The sequence below is a fragment of the Lygodium microphyllum genome, chromosome 5, assembly GCF_053477565.2.
Source record: "Lygodium microphyllum isolate KBCC chromosome 5, Lygodium_microphyllum_v1.1.10, whole genome shotgun sequence".
Lineage (NCBI taxonomy): Eukaryota > Viridiplantae > Streptophyta > Polypodiopsida > Schizaeales > Lygodiaceae > Lygodium > Lygodium microphyllum.
The window spans coordinates 53,877,982-53,899,962 of NC_141139.1; positions in this window are offsets into that span (position 1 = coordinate 53,877,982).

The window sequence follows — 21,981 nt, forward strand, 5'->3', positions numbered from 1 at the left end:
GATTCTCATCCCATAGACTACTCTAGCTACAAACTTAAACCCTCTGAACTTAAGTATTCTACCAATGATAAGGAATCGCTAGCTATAGTATAAGCTTTACGTCAATGGAAACACTATTTAATGGGATTTGAATTCATGATCAAAATTGACCAACAAAGCATTAAACATCTCCTTAGTCAACCACAAATATATGACCCACACACTAAATGGGCTGCTTTCATTCAAAATTTTCATCCACTCATACAATATCAACCCGTAAAAGAGAATGTTGTTACTGATGCTTTAAGTAGAAGACCGACTATTCATAATATTTATGTCATATCTTTTGACTCTCTTCTCTTTATGAAAGATACCTACAACCAAGACCCTAATTTTCAAATTGATTGGAATAAATTAGTTTCAAATACCTACGACCAAGACCCTAGTTTTCAAACTGATTGGAATAAATTAGTTTCAAATAATTGGGTTCCAATTGATTCATTGTCTTACACTTATGGATTTATGTTCTATGAAAAAAGATTATGTGTAACTGTTCCATTCCAATCATTTGTCTTGCTGCATGAAATTCATTGTCCCCCATACCAAGGCCATAGAGGAATTATTTCTACTTTGCGTACGCTGATTAAGGATTTTTATTGGCCACATATGGAATCTGATGTATCTAACTTTGTATCTGAATGTTTAATTTGTCAAAGAGTTAAACGACACTATGGTAAACAATATGGTTTATTAATGCCTTTACCAATTCCAGAACGACCATGGGAACATATTTCAATGGATTTTATCACTGGTTTGCCTAACACTAAAGCTAATCATGACATGATTTGGACTATTGTCGATAGGTTTAGCAAACAAATATATTTCATTCCATGCAAGAAAATGTTAACTGCATCTCAAGCTGCTCTTTTTTTTAAAAAATTGTTTTCACTAATCATGGTTTGCCAAAAGTTATTATTTCTGACCATGATTCTAGATTCTATAATAATTTTTGGATTACTTTATTTGCTAATTTAGGAACAAAGACTGATTTTTTATCTGCATTTCATCTTGAAACAAATGGGCAAACAGGAGCTACTAACAGTACCATTTTAGATCTTTTGCGTGCATACACAATTTCAAAACCACAAACATGGGATACACATTTACATTTACTTCAATTTGCATACAATAACACACCACATACAGCTACATAGAAAGCACCATTTGAAATTATTTATAGAGATAGATTACCTACACCATTTGCATCATTGTCAAACAAAGTTCAAGCTGATGATGATATTGCTAATACTATTTTTCATGAAGTTAAAGATATGATTACAAATGCCTAGCAATCATATACAAAACAAGCTAACAAGAAAAGAAAAGCTATGAGTTTCAAAGTTGATGATTATGTTTGGTTACGCATTGAAAAGAGAAGATTACAAAGTGTTGACAAACACCCTGTTGTAAAGTTAGCTCCTCGATTTTATGGACCTTTCAAGATCATTCACAAAATCAATGACAATGCATTTAAACTAGAATTACCACAACACTAGAAAATACACAACACTTCTCATATCACTTTATTACGACCTTTTAGAGGCCAATTACCTGTACATCTTGTCTATGAAAACCCTCCTTTGTTTAGAAGAAGAAATTGAAATCCTTGAACCTAAAACTATTCTAGATACTGACTTTATGACCACTAGAACTAGCCGTAGATATTCTAGATATTTGGTTAAGTTTAAAAATCATCCTTTTGAAGAGGCCCAATGGAAGCACGCTCGAGACCTAAGTGCTTACCCCTCACTGTTGGCTCCACATTGAGCTAATAGCAATTGAGGACAATTGCTATCCCACCCCGGGGGTATGAAGCCAGTAGGTATATTCCACAGTGGATTCCGTGAGGTTTTGCGATGGATTCCATAAAATTATATTTGTTGCCGGGGCTCATACACAAGGTGGATTCCTTGTGCGAAAAGTCGATGTGGATGCGTGTCCTTTTCGGGCATCTTGTTAATTTTATATGCAAGTGGGTGATTCCATAGTGGGTGATTCCGCAAAATACATATTTAATTTAATGGTATTTATGAGTTTAGAGTGCACACTCGTAATAAATTAAGGTTAGGATTGAGTTCTAACCAATTTATTTATTTTGTAGGTGAAGATTGCTAGGTATTCACTTTTGTCGATTTAATTTTATTATTTTCTAACAATTGTGAATACTTCAATTGATGTGTAGAGCAGGCAGCAGTGGCGTTGGAAAGCACTTGGTGATAGCATGTATTCAAGTTATTTAGAAGAAATTATCATTTTGATAGGTGCGCATCTTAGGCGTGGTGCCAATATTTATTTTGACGCGCTTATTTATTGAAGCGTCTGACATTTATTTATTATTTGTATATGCATGGGTGCATGATTTAAATATTTGTTATTGAACGTTGTATTTGGAAATAGTTCGACTCTTTGGGCGCCCAAACGCTTTAATTCTTTAGTTGGAAAAAAGCAAACACAAAAGCTAAGGCGTGCTAATTATAAATTGGGCTATTTTTTGAGCTTGGAGATGAATAATATATCAAATACAAGCTTTATGGAGTGCTCACACAAGGCATGGGGGGAGATTGTATCCAATTAGTCTTTTACTTCATGTCGTGCAAGTCTTCTCTCTTGTTTTTTGTGCAAAAGTAAAGTTCTTTTGTTCTTGGGGACCTTTCGGCGCTCGCTAGGTATGCATACAGCATCCGATCTGTGCACCACCCAAGGCTTGGTATTTGATGCCCATATGCTTTGGGGATGTTTGCCCAATGTTTTGAGATGCTTTGGGAGTTGGTTTGAGCTTCCATAGCTAGATTTATGTAGAGATTTACTGATTATATTGTTTGGGTAGCAAGGTTTTATCAAGGACGGCTTATGTTGCATAATGCTCTTTGTTGACATTCGGGTGTCCTGTTAGATGTATTGATGCTTGGTCATCATGGTTTATGCTTGGATATGCTATTTGAGAGTTATTGAGCCTTGATTTGGATGTGGACACTTTGTCGTTGGTTGAGATTTATGCTACCTTGGTTGACAGATTATTTTACCTCCAATTTGGTTATGTCTATGGTCTATGGGTGCTCCTGACTACTCGAGATGATATGATGATGTATTTGGATGATGACACTTTGATGTTTATGCTTTTGGATGCTTCTTGAGCAAAGAGTAGATCTCAATCCTTGGTTCACTATCATTTTCTTTGCAGCTGGCATTTCACTTGACAAGGTTTATGCCTCGTGCTATCCATTATGGGACTAAGGTATGATGCGGATGCTTTTGGGCTTGTATGGCAGATGTTTGGGCTTGAATCGACTTGAGTTTGAGAATTCTATGGATCAGTTTGCATTTGGTCAGCTTATCACTTATGCAGCTTGGATGCTATTTGGCCCTTAATGCCCCAATTATGGATCTTGGATTTACTTGGATGCAGATACATGTTTAAGCAGTGATTGCTCCATTGTCTTGGTAGTTGGTTATTGAGATTTCATTGCTCATTGATGCTTGGTTCTTTGCAGGTTACTCCTTGATCAGTGGACTTCTTAACAGTGCTTGGCTTTAGCAGTTATGGCTTTGTTGCTTCTGTGTTGCCTAGTTTCTATGCTAGTTGGGTTGCTTTTGCCCATACAAGTCAGAGAGCAGTTGCTCTTGATGCTTACCCGGCTATGCACTTTGTCTATTGTCATGTACTTTACAGAGACACTTATTTGGATGTTGTTGTATAGATACTTAGGCTTCTCCTGGAGCTTGACCATTACAGGATCTTATGCCACTTACCGGTCTTGCATTGACTTGGATGCTACTATGTGGTTTGATGTACTGCAGAGTCATGTTTGCCATTATGGTTATGGGCTGATTTCATGGCTGAATGTCGTATGCTCTTTTGACACATTTCTTGGCTTTAACACTATTGTGGTTGGTTATTTCATGCACTTAGCTACGAGTCTTTTTCATGTGGGAGCTTCTGCATCCCTGGTTGATGCTTATGTGCTTTCCTCTCCAATGAGGATGGAAGAGTACTTGCAGCAGCATGCTTCTACCACTTGTTCTTCTACTAATAGTTGTCTTGATAAGCATCTTCCCTATGTTGGGACAACCCTAGACTCTTTGTGTTCCTTGTGGATAGCCCTATTCATGATGACTTGGATTCCTTGTTGTCTTCTACATGTTCTTCTACTTCAGATGTTATTTGCTTCCATTGTGGGAAGCTTGAGCATGTTCAAAGAAAATTCTTTAAACAGATTAGAGAGTAGTAGAGACAGAGATAGACTTGACATGAGCAGAGAGTCCGAGATACATCACATGCAACAGGTGTTACCACTCTTACTAGTGGTGAGGTACATGCAATTACCCATGATGATGCAGTTGAGCATGTACTCATGTTGTCTTGTTTCCCTATAGCTTACTTGCTCAGTGGATCAAGCCTATGCATTTGATTGGCTTTTGGACTCTATGGAATCTTGTCATGTTACCCCTCATAGAGCATGGTTCTCTTCTTACACGGAGGTTGATGGATGTATTGATTTGTGCCTTGAGTAGTCTTATACTATTGTTGGTACAGGGGATATACACCTAGCTTTGCCTAATGGGACTTCTCTTATGCTCAGGGATGTTTTACATGTTCCCATGCTCGATAAGAGCTTGATTTCTATCAGCCAGTTGCATAATGCATGATATACTATTTCTCTTCAGGATAGGTCATGGAATATTTGTCGTGGTTGCTCGGTTTTAGCCAAAGGTTCTAGAGATGGTTCTCATTACCTAGTGCATGTCTCTCATGTGGGAGATTCTATGGTTGCAGTTATTCGGATACCACATGCATTGTTATGGCATTATTGCCTAGGCCATATGCACCATAAAGAGATGGAGATCTTGTCTCGTTCAGACTCCATGTTTCCTCTGTCACATGCAGATCTTGATGCTTGCCTTGATTGTACTTATGGTCCTTGCAGAGCCCCTTTGGCTCATGGCGATCATGAGAGGCATGATCCTCTAGATCTTTTCCATTGTGCAGTATATGGACCTATGCCTTCTCAGTCACTTAGTGGAGCATGGTACTTTATGACCTTCTTGGATCATGCTATCCATCGTGTTTGGGCTTTTCCCTTGGTATGGATTGAGGATGCCACAGTTATGCTTGATAGGTTTATGGATTCTACTACTTGTAAGCCTAGGTGCTTGATGGATTATGAGAGTGACGCTATCTCTCCCAACTTTCAGTCCTATTGTCAATAGTCTAGCACAGATTTCCTATGCCCACGGTATTATGGGATTGCTCATGGCATGTGCTTGACTCTACATGCAATGGTTTCTTCTATGCTTACAACAGCTAAGCTATCTTATGGATTTTGGGCTAAGGCCCTTATGACGGAAGTCTACTTGCTTAATAGGACGTTGCGTTTGACTTTGGACGGTATTACTCCACATGAGGCATGGAGTGGCATGAGTCCCTCCTATGATGTATCCTCCTTGGTTATGGAGATTGTGACTTTCAAGCTTACATGTTATGGGATTTGGATGTCCACTAGGTTATAGGTAGCCATCATGCTATCTTTTATGAGACACAGACATCTCTCAAGCCTCTTGATGCATGTTTACTGCACTTTATGGTTGATGCTATAGATGTATGTCAGTCTTCCACTTCACTGAGGCCATATACTCTTTGAGACCTCATTTGACATGTATCTAAGATGCTAGCCCTTCTTCTATGATTGACTTTGGAGAGTCTATGTGCTCTTAGATGTCTCCTATGCACTACACTGTGCTACTTTGATGCTTATGCATTATAGCCTTGCACTCATGAGTTGTGCTTGCTTTATAAGAAGCATTCTTGGATTTCTCCGCTATATGGAGCTGCGGGATTTCTTGTCGACTGGATGTCATGGACTTGGGGATGCTTGACTCTTCTTTCATAAAGGTTCCCACTTATTGCACAGCTTGCTTTTCGATTGGGCATTGGGTGAGATGTCATGATTCCTCACCTTGTCTCTTTTCCTTTTTCTTTGTTTTTTCAGTCCCTAGCCCATTGGCCTTTTAGTGGGAGGTTGTTGGGGTAAAAGGCCCTTGGGTATACCATATGTCCTAAATGACAAAGTCTAATCAAATAATATAATTAACAACTAACCTAGAGTTATCAGAAAGTGGCAAAACTTGACGCTAGGGTCCATCGGGTCCCGTGGAGTCCACCGGTGAAATCTTGGCCACCAACTATCCTATCCAAAGTCTAGCATTTGGGGCCCTAGATACCAGACTGCCCTAGATGCTAGACTTTGGATAGCAAGGCAGCTACATGTATCAATTTTTTGCCAAGATTTCATCGATGGACTTTGAGGGACCCGATGCACCCTACTGTCAAGTTTTTTCACATAAAAATATATGGTACTTAGAAATCTCACATTCTCCAGATCATCCTGTATCTTTATTTCCTCGTGTGTTAGTGAGGAACTTGTTTGGGTAGAGGGATCTACAAACTCCTTGGTAGGAAGCTGGGGCCAGGGCCTTGGTCCGAACAAATCATGCTCTACTATTTCAAATTGAGCATCCAGCACAAGGTAATCTTCTTCAACTAAGGTAATCTACTGATGTGCTATTAGGATGGCACTTATTGTATCTAGGCTTGTGCCATCATATCTTCCAATCTCTGCCATCATTGGATGCACATCCATCTAATCATAATCGATTAGGTCTTCCATCGAATCCCTAACTAGGATTAAAAAAAACTATTCTTCCTTCATTTCCAAGTATTGCATCACATCTGATAAAAACAAGTACTGTACACTATCTACTTCAATGGGCATCAAGGAGGCAAGGTTGGGTTTGTCGACTTGTGGCTCTTCTAAAGAAGATGGCACCATGAGAGCCAAACCTTGCTCCACCACCACCCGATGTTCCTCTTCAACAATTGTGAGCTCTTCAATCGGCTCTTCTCCCATGTATGTGATAGCAACAACCTGTGGAGTTGTATCTTCATCGCTCTCCTTCTCTAGGGGTGTATCCAATGTAAGGAGGTAAATTGCCAATGCACAATCACACTCCACGAGATCCAAAGGTATTGTACCTAGTGCACTGCCCATGGGAGCAATGCATACTTTGTGCAAAGGATCCATGTGGGCCAAACACCTATTCACCACTTTTTGGTGATTCTTCCCTACCTAAAATACCATGAGTTGTTCCAGAGGTACCCAAGTAATGTCGGATCCCTCGATGGAGTATGTGTAGGTAGAAATGGTACTCACAAAGTCTTCCAAAACCTAAAGGGGGGGATCTAGCAAGAGCACACTTTCAAGGTTGAAGTTCTTAGAGAAAACCTGAAATATCTCATCACCCTTGCTGGCAAAAATAGTATCATGGATCCATTCATCAAAGTGTGTGCGAGTATCCATCGTAGCAGGTAGGAGGGATGTGATAGATGTAAAGAGATGAAGATAGAAAGTGTGAAATGAAACCATGAAACAAGAATTAAACTAGTTTTACCTTAAAAACCTTAAGTTTTAAAACATTAAGGGTTTCTCGCATATGATATTTAGTTATGGCTTTACTTAACGTCTTTGTAAAGTTCACATGCATATGTAAATGTGTTGATGTGGAAAGTCTATAGTAAGTGTATGATTTTGCATAGATACCATAATTTTTAAATATTGCAACTTTGTAAGTGAAAATATTCTATTGGCCAAAAAAATTCAAAAATTTACAAGTGTTGGATATTACAACTTGTGTTGTTAGGATTTTTAGGGAGACTCTACAATTTCTTAAATATGTGGAGCCACACACTTTCCGCTAGTAACGATATTCTTAGCTCCGCTCAGCTTTGAATTTTCCTACCATCTAGTTTAAAATAGAAGCTAGTAGGTGGATTCTGAATTAACATTGTAATTGCCTGGTGGCACATTATACTCAAGGGTCAAGCATCCTCTATTTGCAACACTTGGGGCTCGTGGTCCTCACAAATGACAGTAAGATCCACATTTTTACTTTCACATATGTCTTGATCAAGGCACAACCATTTACCCTTGAGCATCCTCCATCTACGATACTTGAACACTAGGCATAAAGTCTCTCATGTGACAAAGTGCCTATAATTGGAAAGAAAAGCTAGCTGATCCATCCCAAAGTAAGATAATAGTCAACCAAGAGAGAAAAATTTTACCTAAAAGCCGTGTCCCTTGTTGTGACTTGGCACTCCACTGTGTCAGGACTGTGAGTCATTTTTTATGTCCAAGTTTTGCCTAGAATCCTTGTTATATAATTCTTCAATGCCCTTTTCATGATGTATGTGATTTTGTACGTCTCAAACCCTTACATTCCTTGAACATATGTGCAAAAATTACCATTGGTATGAACCAACTTAGATGTACATTCTTTGAGCTAGTGCTTGGCTTTATAGAGTTCAATATGTATGCTAAAATTTTTGTGCTACACTTGTGAAAAATGTCACTACTACACAATGGCTATTCTATGCTATTGAGATTCAATATGTGCATAGACTTAAGGGTTCCATATTCTCAACCCCGCTTGGACAATATGTACTTGGAGTCATAGAAAAAAACAAGGTCCTCTGTGAGTTTCTTAGTTGTACGCCCCTTAAAGAGAATCTACCAATTTCAAGGTGGTAACACTTAAAAGAACCTGTGAAACTCTCGACATTTTTCTACTCACAACAATCCGAAGGGTATACTTCTATAAATACAAGACAAGTAGTTACATAGATATCATGAAATTTCTCATTCTCAATGAGTTGGAAATACTTACTATTTGCAACGTTTTATTGAAAGGCAACAGTGGGTGCAATATGTATTTGTTTTTGTATGAATGCATGTTGTACCAATGGCTTTGTTATTACCAGGTGAGAATCAACATTTCTTTGTTTGAGAGCTAAAATTTTACCCTTCTAGTGATTTAATACATTTGCAATTGCATATGCTTTCACCCTGAAAGCTCCCTTCATACTTGGACGCATATGTACCCAAGACGAGAAACGATACGTATGATCAGTGATTCGATTCCCTTCTTCATCTTTTATGTTACATACTTCTATCGAGAGAATGCTTGTTCTTCTCTCAAGCATTATAACCTAGGCATTAGATGTAAAGAAGAGTGTATTAACCCTAAACAATAAGTATTTTAAGTATGTCTAGTAATCACCAATATGCCATACAAATCAACATGGCATTCAGAGTTGTTTACACTTTTGTAAATAGACACAAACATCGATATTGAAATGCATGTGGATATGTACATTGACACAAAGTATAGATTCAATTTCAAGGAACCAATTTAATCATTTCATTTACATGAAATATAATGAAAAGAATAGCACAAGAATACTCAAAGAATTTTTCCAAAATAAATTTCATTATAATGAATAGGAGTTTGATTTGACTCAATACATTGTATGAAATGGGGGTAATACCAGAGTAGTTACAATGATAGCAGCCACATGGCATGCAAATCTTAATAGGCACATTGGATTGATACCTGAGATATTCTATGACTCAACACATTGTGCGTTATATGGATGAAATGATACAAGAGTTTCATGGATCATTGCCAATTGGCATGGAGATCCGAATGGACACACAAGAACAATACAGTAGATGATTTTTAAACCTTCGACTTCTCACAGATCCATATCATCCAATACAAAGGAATCACTCACCACAGCAAAATAGTTGATCAAGAATTATGTGCTTCACCTAAAACTTGTACAATACCTATATGTACAAAAAAATATATGCATGAATCCCTTTTAACAAAAAATATCTAGATAACTGCATGAATAGAAGCAATAAAAAATAGGTCCAATTTACCTATAAGTTGTGATCTACTGAAAATAAGATTGAATCGTTTGCTAATCAAAACACATTGCAAATTATGGACAAAAGAAAAAATCAATCCCATCAAACATAAAAGTCACTAATCAAATGAATAAATTTTGGCACCACAAAATATGGCAGATTTATCCATAAATCAAGCTACAAAATCTCTACTCTACCTTGTGTTAAGTGTTGCACCAACAATTGATCCCTAATTTAGAACTAGCATCAAATCCTATTGTAAAGATAGTAGAAAAGGGAAAACACAGAGAGGAAGAAAGAGAGTGTGTGTGAGTACGCGGGAGAGAGAAAGAAATGAGCACCTATCCAATCTTGCCCAAATTGATCTCTGCAAAAGACAATAGCAAGAGTTAACATTTACATGAAGGTATACTGAAAAAAAGTAGAAAAGAGGAGACATAGAGAGAGAAAGAGAGAGGGAGAGAGAGATGAGCACTTATGCAATGTCATCCAAAATGATATCTGCAATAAACCAACAACAAGGGTTAGAACTAACATCATGCTGTATTGAAAAGATAGCAACAAAAAAAACAAACAAACAAAGAGAGAGAGAGAGAGAGAGAGAGATTAACACCTTTGCCTCTTACTCCAAATAAACTCTGCAATAAAAAAATAATTAGAACCAACATCAAATTCTATTGAAAACACAACATAAAAGAGAAACAACACATAGAGAGAGAGAGAGAGAGAGAGAGAGAGAGAGAGAGAGAGAGAGAGAGAGAGAGAGAGATGAGCACCTGTGCCTCCTGCCCAAAACAACCTCTACTAGCTATAATCTCACCAAGGAAATGTCCTCCAGTGAGTCATGCATGTGCCTCATGTAGAACAACAGGTTGTTCTTAAACAATTACATATCTTCTTAGCACATTATCAATACCCCTCCTATAAAGGACTCCCAAAATAACCTGATAATTCCTACTTTACAATGCCAACCTTCTACAGTGGTCTTTAGACAAATCTGTAGGCATCACTCCATGAAGTAAAAAATGTAACATTTGATCAAAGAAAAAATTGAATTGACTTACTTAGACGCTGAATAGCTCTCCATCAAGCAACTAATCATTTACCCCCAATGTAGGGTCCACTGACTCAAGTCTACTCAAAAAATCAGCTACTGCATGCTCTTTGCCTGGTGTATGTACTATTTTGTAGTCAAACTCTTGTAAAAGTAGCATTCACCTTGCTAATTTCCCTATAAGCTACAGTTTTTTAATGAGATACAATAAGGCTTGATGATCCACATGAAAAATAACTTGGTTCCATAACAATTAATGTTTGAATTTTTGCAATGCAAATATCATTTCGAGAGCTTCCCATTAAGTGACAGTATAGTTTTTCTCAATTGTTGTAAGCCTTCTACTCGCATAGTAAATAGGTCTAAGCCAACCTGCAACCCTCTTCTGCATCAGAACTGCACTCATCAACAAATACACGGAATGGAATATCTCATTGTGGCGGTTGTAGAAATGGTGCTACGATCAACATCTTCTTCAATATAGCAAAAGCTTTATCCTGATCATACCTTCAGACAAACTGAACTCCCTTCTTAGTAAGTAATGTAAGTGGCGCACAAATATGGCCTAGATACCTCAAATACATGCTATGCCATTTGACCTGCCCCAGAAAGCGCATTACTTCTTGAACTGTTGTAGGTACAATAGCCTTCTGAACCGCTTAAATTATCCTTAGATTAATAGCCATGCCATCTTTTGAAATGATATGTCCCAACAAAACTCCTCTTTTGGCAACAAAAATAGATTTAAAACAATTAAGTGACATGCCAAATTGATGGCATCTTTCAAAACAAAATCTTAGATGCTACAAATGATCCGATTTCTTGCCAAATAGACAAAAATCATCTATGAAAACCCTCATAAAATATGTAAGGTAGGGATCAAAGGTTTTATGAGCTACACCTTGAAATTATAGAGGTCCATTATTTAAACCAAATTTCATTACAGTACTTACAAAAGCTCCCCATTCTGTTATAAATGTTGTCTTATCCATATCATCCGGATGCATGCGAATCTAATTATAGCCACAGAACCCATCCAAAAAACTATATATCTCATGGCCTGCTACATCATCCAATAAAGAATCTATGAACGGAAGAGGAAATGGATCACTGATTTTTGCTGCATTCAATTTCCTATAGTCCACACAAACCTGTATCTTGCCATTCTTTGTAGGCACCACCACAATTGGTGTGACAACCAAGTCACTTCACTAACAGGTTTAATAAAATCAACTCGAAGAAGTTTTTCAATCTCTTCCTTCACTTGCTTAGCATAATTGGGATTCATATGGTATCATTTTTGCATAATGGGCTTTTCATCTGCCTTTAAGTTAATTCTATGCTGAGACACCCTTGGATCAAATCTTGTCATGTCACTATATTCCCAAGTAAAGATGTCCTAAAAGTCCTTGCATAAATTAATTAATTTTTTCTTGAAGTCTGCCTCAACAAAAATAATCACCTTTATCAATTTCGAACCTGTTTCAGCTTCCAAATACACCTCCTAGACATCATCCTCAAAGACTCTAGTTGACTTGTTCATGGTATGGTCATATTTTAACTCTGCATAAAAGCTTGTTGGCTTGCTTTGTCTAGATCCTCCTTTGCCTCTAAAGAAGACTTCTTTCGATCTTTAAGGGTTTCCAGATCAGTGTGTTTACTTCCTTCATGAATAACATTGCTTTCCACAACCAAATTACTACTTTGTCGTATGAAATCACTACTCTGCTCTATAGAGCCACTGTTTTGCTTCATGGAGCAACTGTTTTTCTGAATAAAATTACTATGCTATTTCATGGGGTAACTTTGTTGTTCTGTGGGTAAAACCACTTCTAATGATAATATTAGTGGAAATACACTATACTAGGACAAAATCTTTTCAATATCCACTTCAAAGATTGGTACAATTGTAGGATTAGCTTGTAGAAAAAATTCCTCCTCATCATCTTCAATCTCAGGTGCAACATTAATTGTTTGAGAAACTAACGGATGGTACTTGGGCTTCAAAACCACTTGATTAATTGTAGACAACTTGACCTCCTTAATTCCATGAGGAATGATTGATGTATCTCAACCCCAATCATGTTTAAACTTGGCTAATCTAAACCAAGGTCTCCCCAATAGCATATTATAAGAATCCCCTAAACCTTCCATGTGGAGAATGACAAAACTAACCTTGAACTTCAGCCCAGGCTACCCAAATAATCTAATTTTGTAATATTCCCAATGCCTAAAGTCTTCATTGATCTACCATTTTAACCTGAAACGGTGCTACCTTAAGTCCTTGCAATTTATGTGCCAAATACATTTCTTCATGAAAAATGTTAACTCCTTAATCTCCATCCAGAAGGACATCATCAAACTTGCTACCCAAGTATTCCACTTGAATAGTCGGAACCTTGTAATCTACCACCTCCATCTGTGTGGGAATCACCGCTTGACGTTTTGAGGTCTATTCCCTATCTATAGCATAATTTTTCAACACTTTATCCTAATTTGACATAATCTTAGCTAGAAGATTTTCCTTAAATCCTGGAATTAAATCAAGGATTTGTTCCAAAGTTAGCTATAATGAAACTTATTTAGTGCAGCAACCAACTCATGGGAACCATGCAATGCCTCATACAGGCCCAAACTTTGAGGCTCTATTCTGAACTACAAACTTGTCATGAACATATCTTGCTGATTTTCCTCATGAAGTAGTTGACTATCTTGATCTTCATGAGGCATTTCTGCAGCTTTAAGCTGTTTTGAGTGCTATTTCTTCTACAACTTCATGAATTTGTTGGAGGTTTCTTCCCTAGCCTTTTCTTGATCTTCCAAATTAATATTTTTCTTAGTTGTTTCCCTGGTAATGGCCTAAACTGCTATCTCATCCAGACAATCTTCCATAACTATGCAATTTGAGGAATCACAATCCACCTGCAAGTCTAAACCATGCTAAGTTACATTTAAAACACCCTTACCTAACACTTCTTTGTGTAACATTTCTTGACCTTGTGGTGTGCAGATCGGTCGCTGTATGCTCACGTAGTGAATCCCGGAAGGTCCCCAAGAACAATGAACTCTACTTTTTTGCACAAATTACAATGTAAAAAGCATGAACGACAAGAGCAAGAGACCAATTGGGTTCAATCTCCCACCATGCCTTGTGTGAGCGCTTCACAAAGTATGTATTTTATGTATATTTCCATCTTCATGCTCAATAATAGCCCAATTTACAAAAATATGACAAGCTTTTAGCTTTTTGAGTTTGCTTTTACAAAAATAAGAGATAAAGCTAATGGACAGTGCCCAAAGAGTCTGGCACGCCCAACACAATGTCCCAAATAGAAATAATATATCCGTGCACATAGGCGCATACAAAATAATAATAAATAATCAATGCCTCAATAGACATGACAAAATATAGGCGTGGCGCCTATCAAAATATAATCCATAAGTCGAATACTCGCTAAACTCCAATGCTTTCCTCCGCCACTGCTGCTATCTCTACACATCAACTGAAGCATTCACAATAGTTAGTAAAATAATACAATTAAACCGACAAAAGTGAATACCTAGCAGTCTTCAGCTACATAAATAAATCAACTAGTTAGAAATAAATCCTAACCTTAATTTATTACAAGTGCGCACTCTAAACTCATAAACGTTTATTAATTTAATATGTATTTTGCGGAATCACCCGCTATGGAATCACCCATGTACACACTAAATTAATGAAACGCCCGAAAAGGACAAGCGTCCCCATCAACTTCTTGCACAAAGAATCCACTTTGTGTATGAGCCCCGGTCATCAAAGTTTACGGAATCCACCATAAAACCTCACGGAATCCACCGTGGAATATGCCTCCTGGCATCCACTTCTTGTGTACCATTATACCTAGGGCCTAAAAATGCAGCTTTTATGCGATAATGCGTAGGTACAGTCTGTAATTTCAATTCCTTTACCAATTTTGCTGAAATAAAATCATGAGTACTACCATCATCATGCAAAATAGTCTTTTCCTTTCCATGCACCAAACATTTCATAGTCAATAATGAATGTGGAGCATACCTGGTAAAGTATCAGAAATAGTAGTAGTGTCGTCCTCATCTTCAGTGAAATCAGGCATATCCTCATGTTCGTCTTCGTCCATGGCTCCAAGATAGTTGATATGAACTGGTGGCTTCTTTGAATGACAATTTGCTGCGAGATGTCCAGGCTGGTGGCATTTATAGCATACTATTGGCTTGGCTTTGGTTACGTTATTTGCAATGGCGGGAAGTCTAGGTACATTTGGATTTGGCTGTGGAATAGGCTTAGGATTTGGGTTGACATTGGATGGTAATGCAGGTGGTTTAGCCCAATTCTTGTGGAAAGATGATGAAGAGAAACGACCTGGATTAAATCTTCTAAAATTGGAATTGAATTGTTTAGATCCATAATTACCATTAGCTTGGAATTGCTGTGGTTGTCTGTCTCTACCGCGTAGCTTATCTTTAGTGTCATGAGCTAGTGAAATGGCGTCTTCAAGGGTAGCAGGCTTGAACATGTTAACTTCAGCGTAGTAATGTCTAAGAAGTCCAGACATATACTTCTGCTTATGTGTCATCTCTGGTATGTCTTCAAGCATGCGTAGCTAGAGGAGTGCATTCCAAAAACGCTCTGTATACTGAGCTATAGGCTCACGATCCCGTTGTTGAAGTAGATCCCATTGCTTGATAGCCTTCTCATGAAATTGCGGTGGAAGGAAATTCTGCATGAACTTCTTCTTGAAATCTTCCCAAGTAGCAGGACATTCTATGCTCTTGCGTACTACAGTCCACCAAAGTGATGCTCTGTCTACCAAATGATTAGTAACACACTTGATTTTATCTTTTTCTGGATAAGTTTCCTCATGGAAATAGTCATCAAGCTGACTAATGAATGCTAGAACAGTCTTTCCTTCTCGTATGCCAGTGAAAGTACGAAATTTGAAACTTCGTTTACTTATCTTTGATTCCTTGCGAATGGTTTGAGCTTCAAGAGTGGCGTCGATGGTACGTCGAATCAAATCTTCAGCTTGGGGTTCTTCTTTGTCGGTAGACGCTCTTTGTAATTTTGCCAATTGCGCTTGCAATGCTTGCCTAGCCTTTCATTCTTCTTCCAATTGCATCATGATTAAGTCCAGCTTTTGCTCCATCGTAGGCTCAGGTAGGTCGTCTTCAGCCATAGGATCATCCATATGTGGTTCCGTCATCCTGTAAAACTCAAAAGACCTTTCTCACTCAAAATCAGGTTAGTGGGATGAGCGTAGCTCAAGTTCGGGGTTACAAGGCTATGTGTTTTTGGGTATTTCTTTCTCAATCTTCAGAAAAACTGCGATTTTTCCTTCTTCGTGTGCTGAAAATACTTCAGCAAACCTACGTATGGGTAGAATACCTTCCAACGAACAACTTTGCAATTTGGAGTTTTTGCGCAGGAACAGCCCTTCTAGGAGTTTTGAGTACAAGTCAGTTCTGACTCCAGTTGACTAGTCTGATTGCAGAGTTGCAGACTTACGTGACTTGCAGAGTTGCAGACTTGCAGAACTTAGCCGACTTAGTGAACTTGCAGAACTTGATCACAGATGACTTACAGAACTTGATCTCTGAGGCGCGGGACCTGGAGTTGTTGACTTGCGGAGTTGGGGAGCTTTGAGTTACTTAGTGGAATCCGCCGTTGATTTTAAGGACAAGAGTATGTCCTTGGCGGATTTTTCGCTGCCCAGAACAGCCTCACGCCTTGAAATCGATTTGGTTTGTTGAAGCTTTGTCAAGCTTCTAATCAAGCTTATTAATTTTTAACTTTGGTCTTTGAAGCTTAATGAAAAGAAAGTTACTCTTTTTCTCTGTTTATCCACGATTTTGGTGAAGGAGATGAATGAGTGGTCCTCCGCCTGTACAGCATGGTCCTTCGCGATCTGATGACAGAAACAGGGGTTCTTGATCGCCAAAAGTCTGCCTGTATCGACGGTTCGCGACTAGATTGACTATAGAGCCCGATCGTTCCAGGAGCTCCGCCTTCGCACGAGATGGGTAGCGATTGGAAGCTCTTGATCTCAGCTCCGCTCTGATACCACTGGTGCGCAGATCGGTCGCCGCTGAATGCTCACGTAGTGAATCCCGGAAGGTCCCCAAGAATAATGAACTCTACTTTTTTGCACAAATTACAATGTAAAAAGCATGAACGACAAGAGCAAGAGACCAATTGGGTTCAATCTCCCCCCATGCCTTGTGTGAGCGCTTCACAAAGCATGTATTTTATGTATATTTCCATCTTCATGCTCAATAATAGCCCAATTTACAAAAATATGACAAGCTTTTAGCTTTTTGAGTTTGCTTTTACAAAAATAGGAGATAAAGCTAATGGACGGTGCCCAAAGAGTCTGGCACGCCCAACACAATGTCCCAAATAGAAATAATATATCCGTGCGCATAAGCGCATACAAAATAATAATAAATAATCAATGCCTCAATAGACATGACAAAATATAGGTGTGGCGCCTATCAAAATATAATCCATAAGTCGAATACTCGCTAAACTCCAATGCTTTCCTCCGCCACTGCTGCTATCTCTACACATCAACTGAAGCATTCACAATCGTTAGTAAAATAATACAATTAAACCAACAAAAGTGAATACCTAGCAGTCTTCAGCTACATAAATAAATCAACTCGTTAGAAATAAATCCTAACCTTAATTTATTACGAGTGCGCACTCTAAACTCATAAACGTTTATTAATTTAATATGCATTTTGCGGAATCACCCGCTATGGAATCACCCATGTACACACTAAATTAATGAAACGCCCGAAAAGGACAGGCGTCCCCATCAACTTCTCGCACAAAGAATCCACTTTGTGTATGAGCCCCGGTCATCAAAGTTTACGGAATCCACCGTAAAACCTCACGGAATCCACCGTGGCACGGAATCCACCGTGGAATATGCCTCCTGGCATCACCTTGCTGATTCATTTTTGATGGCTTACTGCCTGGCTCTCCATGACTTCTGTAAGTAACTCCACAAGGACTATTGTTGTGAGTGCCGATGGTTGTTGTCCATGGGGTAGTCCTGCCAGCTGCATTTCTTGCTACTCCCTAGTCTACATTTCCCTTTTAGCCCTATGGCATACCCATAATTCGTAGTTAGGTCTTCACATATGTCCATGCCTGCCATAGTAGTAGCAAGTCCATTGCTGCCTCTGCTGAACATTATTCCACTGTCGTGGCTAGTTTACCCCATTGCTTAGGTGGCTGACCTTTTCTTCCAAAGACTCTTAATCCTCTCTACTATACCATTTCTGGTACAATTTGATTTACCGGTGCCATTGGGGGTGCTGTATGTTGTCTTGTATTCCACACTACTAGATTGTACCAACATTCTCTAGCTTCATGGCCAACTTTATCACATGTGCTATATGACTTCACCTTCCTAGAAGTGGTCATTACTCCCATCTCCAATAGTTGCTTCTTGATTTTCTTTTCCAATCTTTTTTCCAAGGGTGTTTTGTCCTCTTTCTCTTTCCCCTTCTACTTACCCTTATAATAACTCTAATCCTTCTTAGATTTCTTTTTATCTAGTCTTTGCCTTCTTTTACTCCTTTCATCATCCAAATCACTTGATTCAAAAATTTTCTCAGGTATCCTCATCATCAATACTATCATCTGAATCAGAATCTTTTGCATCAGAATCTGAAGAATCTTGATTACCTTCTTCTTAGATTTACTCATATTGAGCCTTTTTTCCATTCTTTGTGCTACTTTAGCCAATGCATCAATGGTATTATTATTTCCCACCTCTGCATTAGCAATGGCTCTTGCAATACCCTTATTCAACCCCTTAACAAAGTAAGAGTACTATAAATCCAATGAAGGCCTATCCTATTGATTCAACCTATTCACTAGGTTTTTGAATTTTTGGGCATAATTGTACACTAACATATTCTTTTGCTTGATTTGCTTCAACTTTTTTAAAACATCTTGAGCAGTCTTTAAAAAACATTCTTAAGATTATCATATGTAGTGAAGTGTCCAGCATCATACTAGGTACTATACCAATCCATAGCTTTGCCTTTAAAATTTGTTGCAAATTACTATAGTTCAACTTGATCCCGAAACATATTATGGAAGCCACTAACCACCTAGTGTTTTTGAAAATGTGCAACATGACAGTCATGATCTTCTTTCTTTTTACTAGAGAACTTAGATGCCCTTACCTTAGGGTTAAATGGTGGATTAGGATTCATAGCTCTTGACTTATTCCTCTTTATTGGAGGCAAGGGATTAAAATTAAGAGACTTATTTACTATGAGTACTCTATCCTTCAATAAATCGATACTTCCTAACACTAAATGCTGCAATATTTCTATTACTCTATTAGGAGGAGTTGAAAAATAATCCAATTTGGGTATTCCATTTTCCTCTTCAATGGGACTTGGAGGAGTTTCATTAGATGTGGTAGGAGAATGATATGTTGTAATGGTACCAACAAAGGTACCAATATCCTGGACCTCGTCTCCAACAACTGGAAACTCCTCCTCATCCAAGGTGTCACATCCTCTTGCTTCCCCACAGTCATTCCGCACTAATCCCTATTGTTGTCCTACCAATAACTCAATTATCTGGATTTTCTTTGGGTAAGAATGACATTTGATAGGTATGGGTAATTCTGTGACATATATGCAGAAATGCAAAGATAAACCTTTAATCTACATCATGTTGCTTCAAGCAATCTACCACTGCTCCACGAAGCAATTGAATTTTCAGGTATATATCATCAAAGAAAAATATTTTGACTATGCTTTAACATCTAGAAATAGAGAACATCATAAGGAGAGTTGAATTATCTTGGCTCTAATTTTGCATTACTACTTCCAATAAAATTCTGCTTCATATAGCAACTGCTTCATGCAACAAACTACTTCATGCAAGAATTCTGCTCCACACAGGATTTCTGCTCCATGTAGGAATTCTACTTCATGTAGGAATTTTGCTTTATGCAGGAACTCTACTTCATGTACAAAATTGCACTCCATGTAGGCATTCTGCTCCATACAGCAAATTCAAATTTCAAGCCTCAATCTTTGTCATTTTTAATGGTGTTTGAACACAAAGACATAGAGAGTGGCAACATATACAATAGAAAACCCTTCGAACTCCATGTGCACCTAGAAAACCTTCCAAACTACATACATGAAATTAGGTTTCCTTCCCCAAACACGGTCGTTTTTGACACATCTTCAAATGTCTCACATCACTTGAAGTCGTTTTGCTATTAAATTTCCACACCTGAGATTCAAAAAAGTACGGTAGGATTGCCAAAGTGTTGCTTCCCTATCTATGCAAAATACATAATAAGACAGAGAATGCTTCATGAGGTAAATACTCGATATCGCATCCAGAAACCATTGAAACTTAGAACTAACCATATAGAAGCATAGACATACTATATTCAGCACTACAGATCAGAAAATGAGAAGTACAACACATAGAATATGCTACAAATGAGACAAAGACTCCCTCCCTGGGTACGCCTCGTCTTCAAGTTCCTAATGACAATAACAGTCGACATGATCTTCATCACCAACCCCTTGAGTGATGTGAGCTTTCATCCTAATAGGATGGGGATGTGAGTATGGGCTACCCTCTGTATCTATCAGAGAGTGAGATAGAGGGTGGACTGTGTGACCAGTCTTTCCCTTCAAATTAAATGAGAGGTGAGATGTGTGAATGGAGTGTTGCACGCATGGGATGGGTCTCTCAATGCACAACACACAATTTGTTCCTGTGCATTGCACCATAAGGCTCCCTGGCCTTCCTTCTTGCACTGTATGCCGGCATAGGGCGGATGCACAGTTGCACCATCAAATGGGCACAAGGCATACAACCTCTGCACAAGTGACAGTGAGGATTACATCAATGGGTTTCAGGAATGGGCTACCCTCTGTATCTTTCAATAGAGCGTGAGACAAAGGGTGAGCTAAGTGTGACTGGTGTTTCTTCAATTAAGTATTGAGAGGTGAGGATTGAGGAATGTTATGACAATTGGAGTTAGGTACGTTTCTATTTCCCTATGCACCCATGGGATGGGTCTCTACCATCAGCACAAGACACATCACTCTGTTCTGTACACGGCACTGCAAGGCTCCCTGGCCTTCCTGCTTGCACATATGCCAGACGGGGTTGGACGCACTGATGCACCATCAATTGTACACCTTGGCATACTCCCCCTACACCACCCCCTTATCAATTCCTAAACTAGGTGTGAGATCTTGGTTTCCATCAATATTACCTCGAGTGATGTAAGTTATGGGGTGAGTGACTGTTCTCTCATCCTCTTGAGTGTCCGTGAGTTGAGTGATTCTCCTTCGTCAATGACACCTCTCCCAATGAGATTTATCAACCAGCTACGTCCCTGGGTGCTGCTGCATGGTCCCTGCCATGTTGGCTGAATGCTGGAGCGAGCCGTGGTACCTTGTAAGAAGTTGGGAATAGTTAGAATGTTAATAATATGCCATGTCACACAGACATTGGTATATAAGGAGAGAAATTGTAACTTTTCATATCTTTTGACAAATTAATACATTTACAATCTTTCTCTCCCTTCTTGCTCACAGCTTCCATGGCTTCTTCATCTTTCCTGTCTTTCTCTCTCTAAATCTAGCCTTTCTCTCTCCTCGTCACTCTTATTTTCTCTCTCTTTGCAGTCTTTCTCTCTCCTCTGCAGTCTTTCTCTCTCCTCTTTCTCTCTCCCTAGTTTTCTCTCTGACAAGTGGTATCAGAGCTTTAGTCTTTGATCCATTATTTTCTCCCAATTTTAGACAAAAATGGTACAAGACAGTGACTAGTGGAGTGCTGCAGGACAACTACAGTTAGCAAATGACTACATCTGGAGATATCCAAGGTCAGATATGGTGGGTAAAGGCTTAAATGGCTGGACATCATCAAATTTCATGCAAAAATGGAGGTAACCAGGGTAAAGGATGGTTAACCGGGCTTAGTTATAGACTAAACTATAGTTACTTTTCAAAAGAGAGCTTCTCTTCTCTCCCCTTCAAGCTTTTGGCTGAAGCTTTCATGGTGGATGTCAAGATTTCCACAAATATCTCTCTCTATGC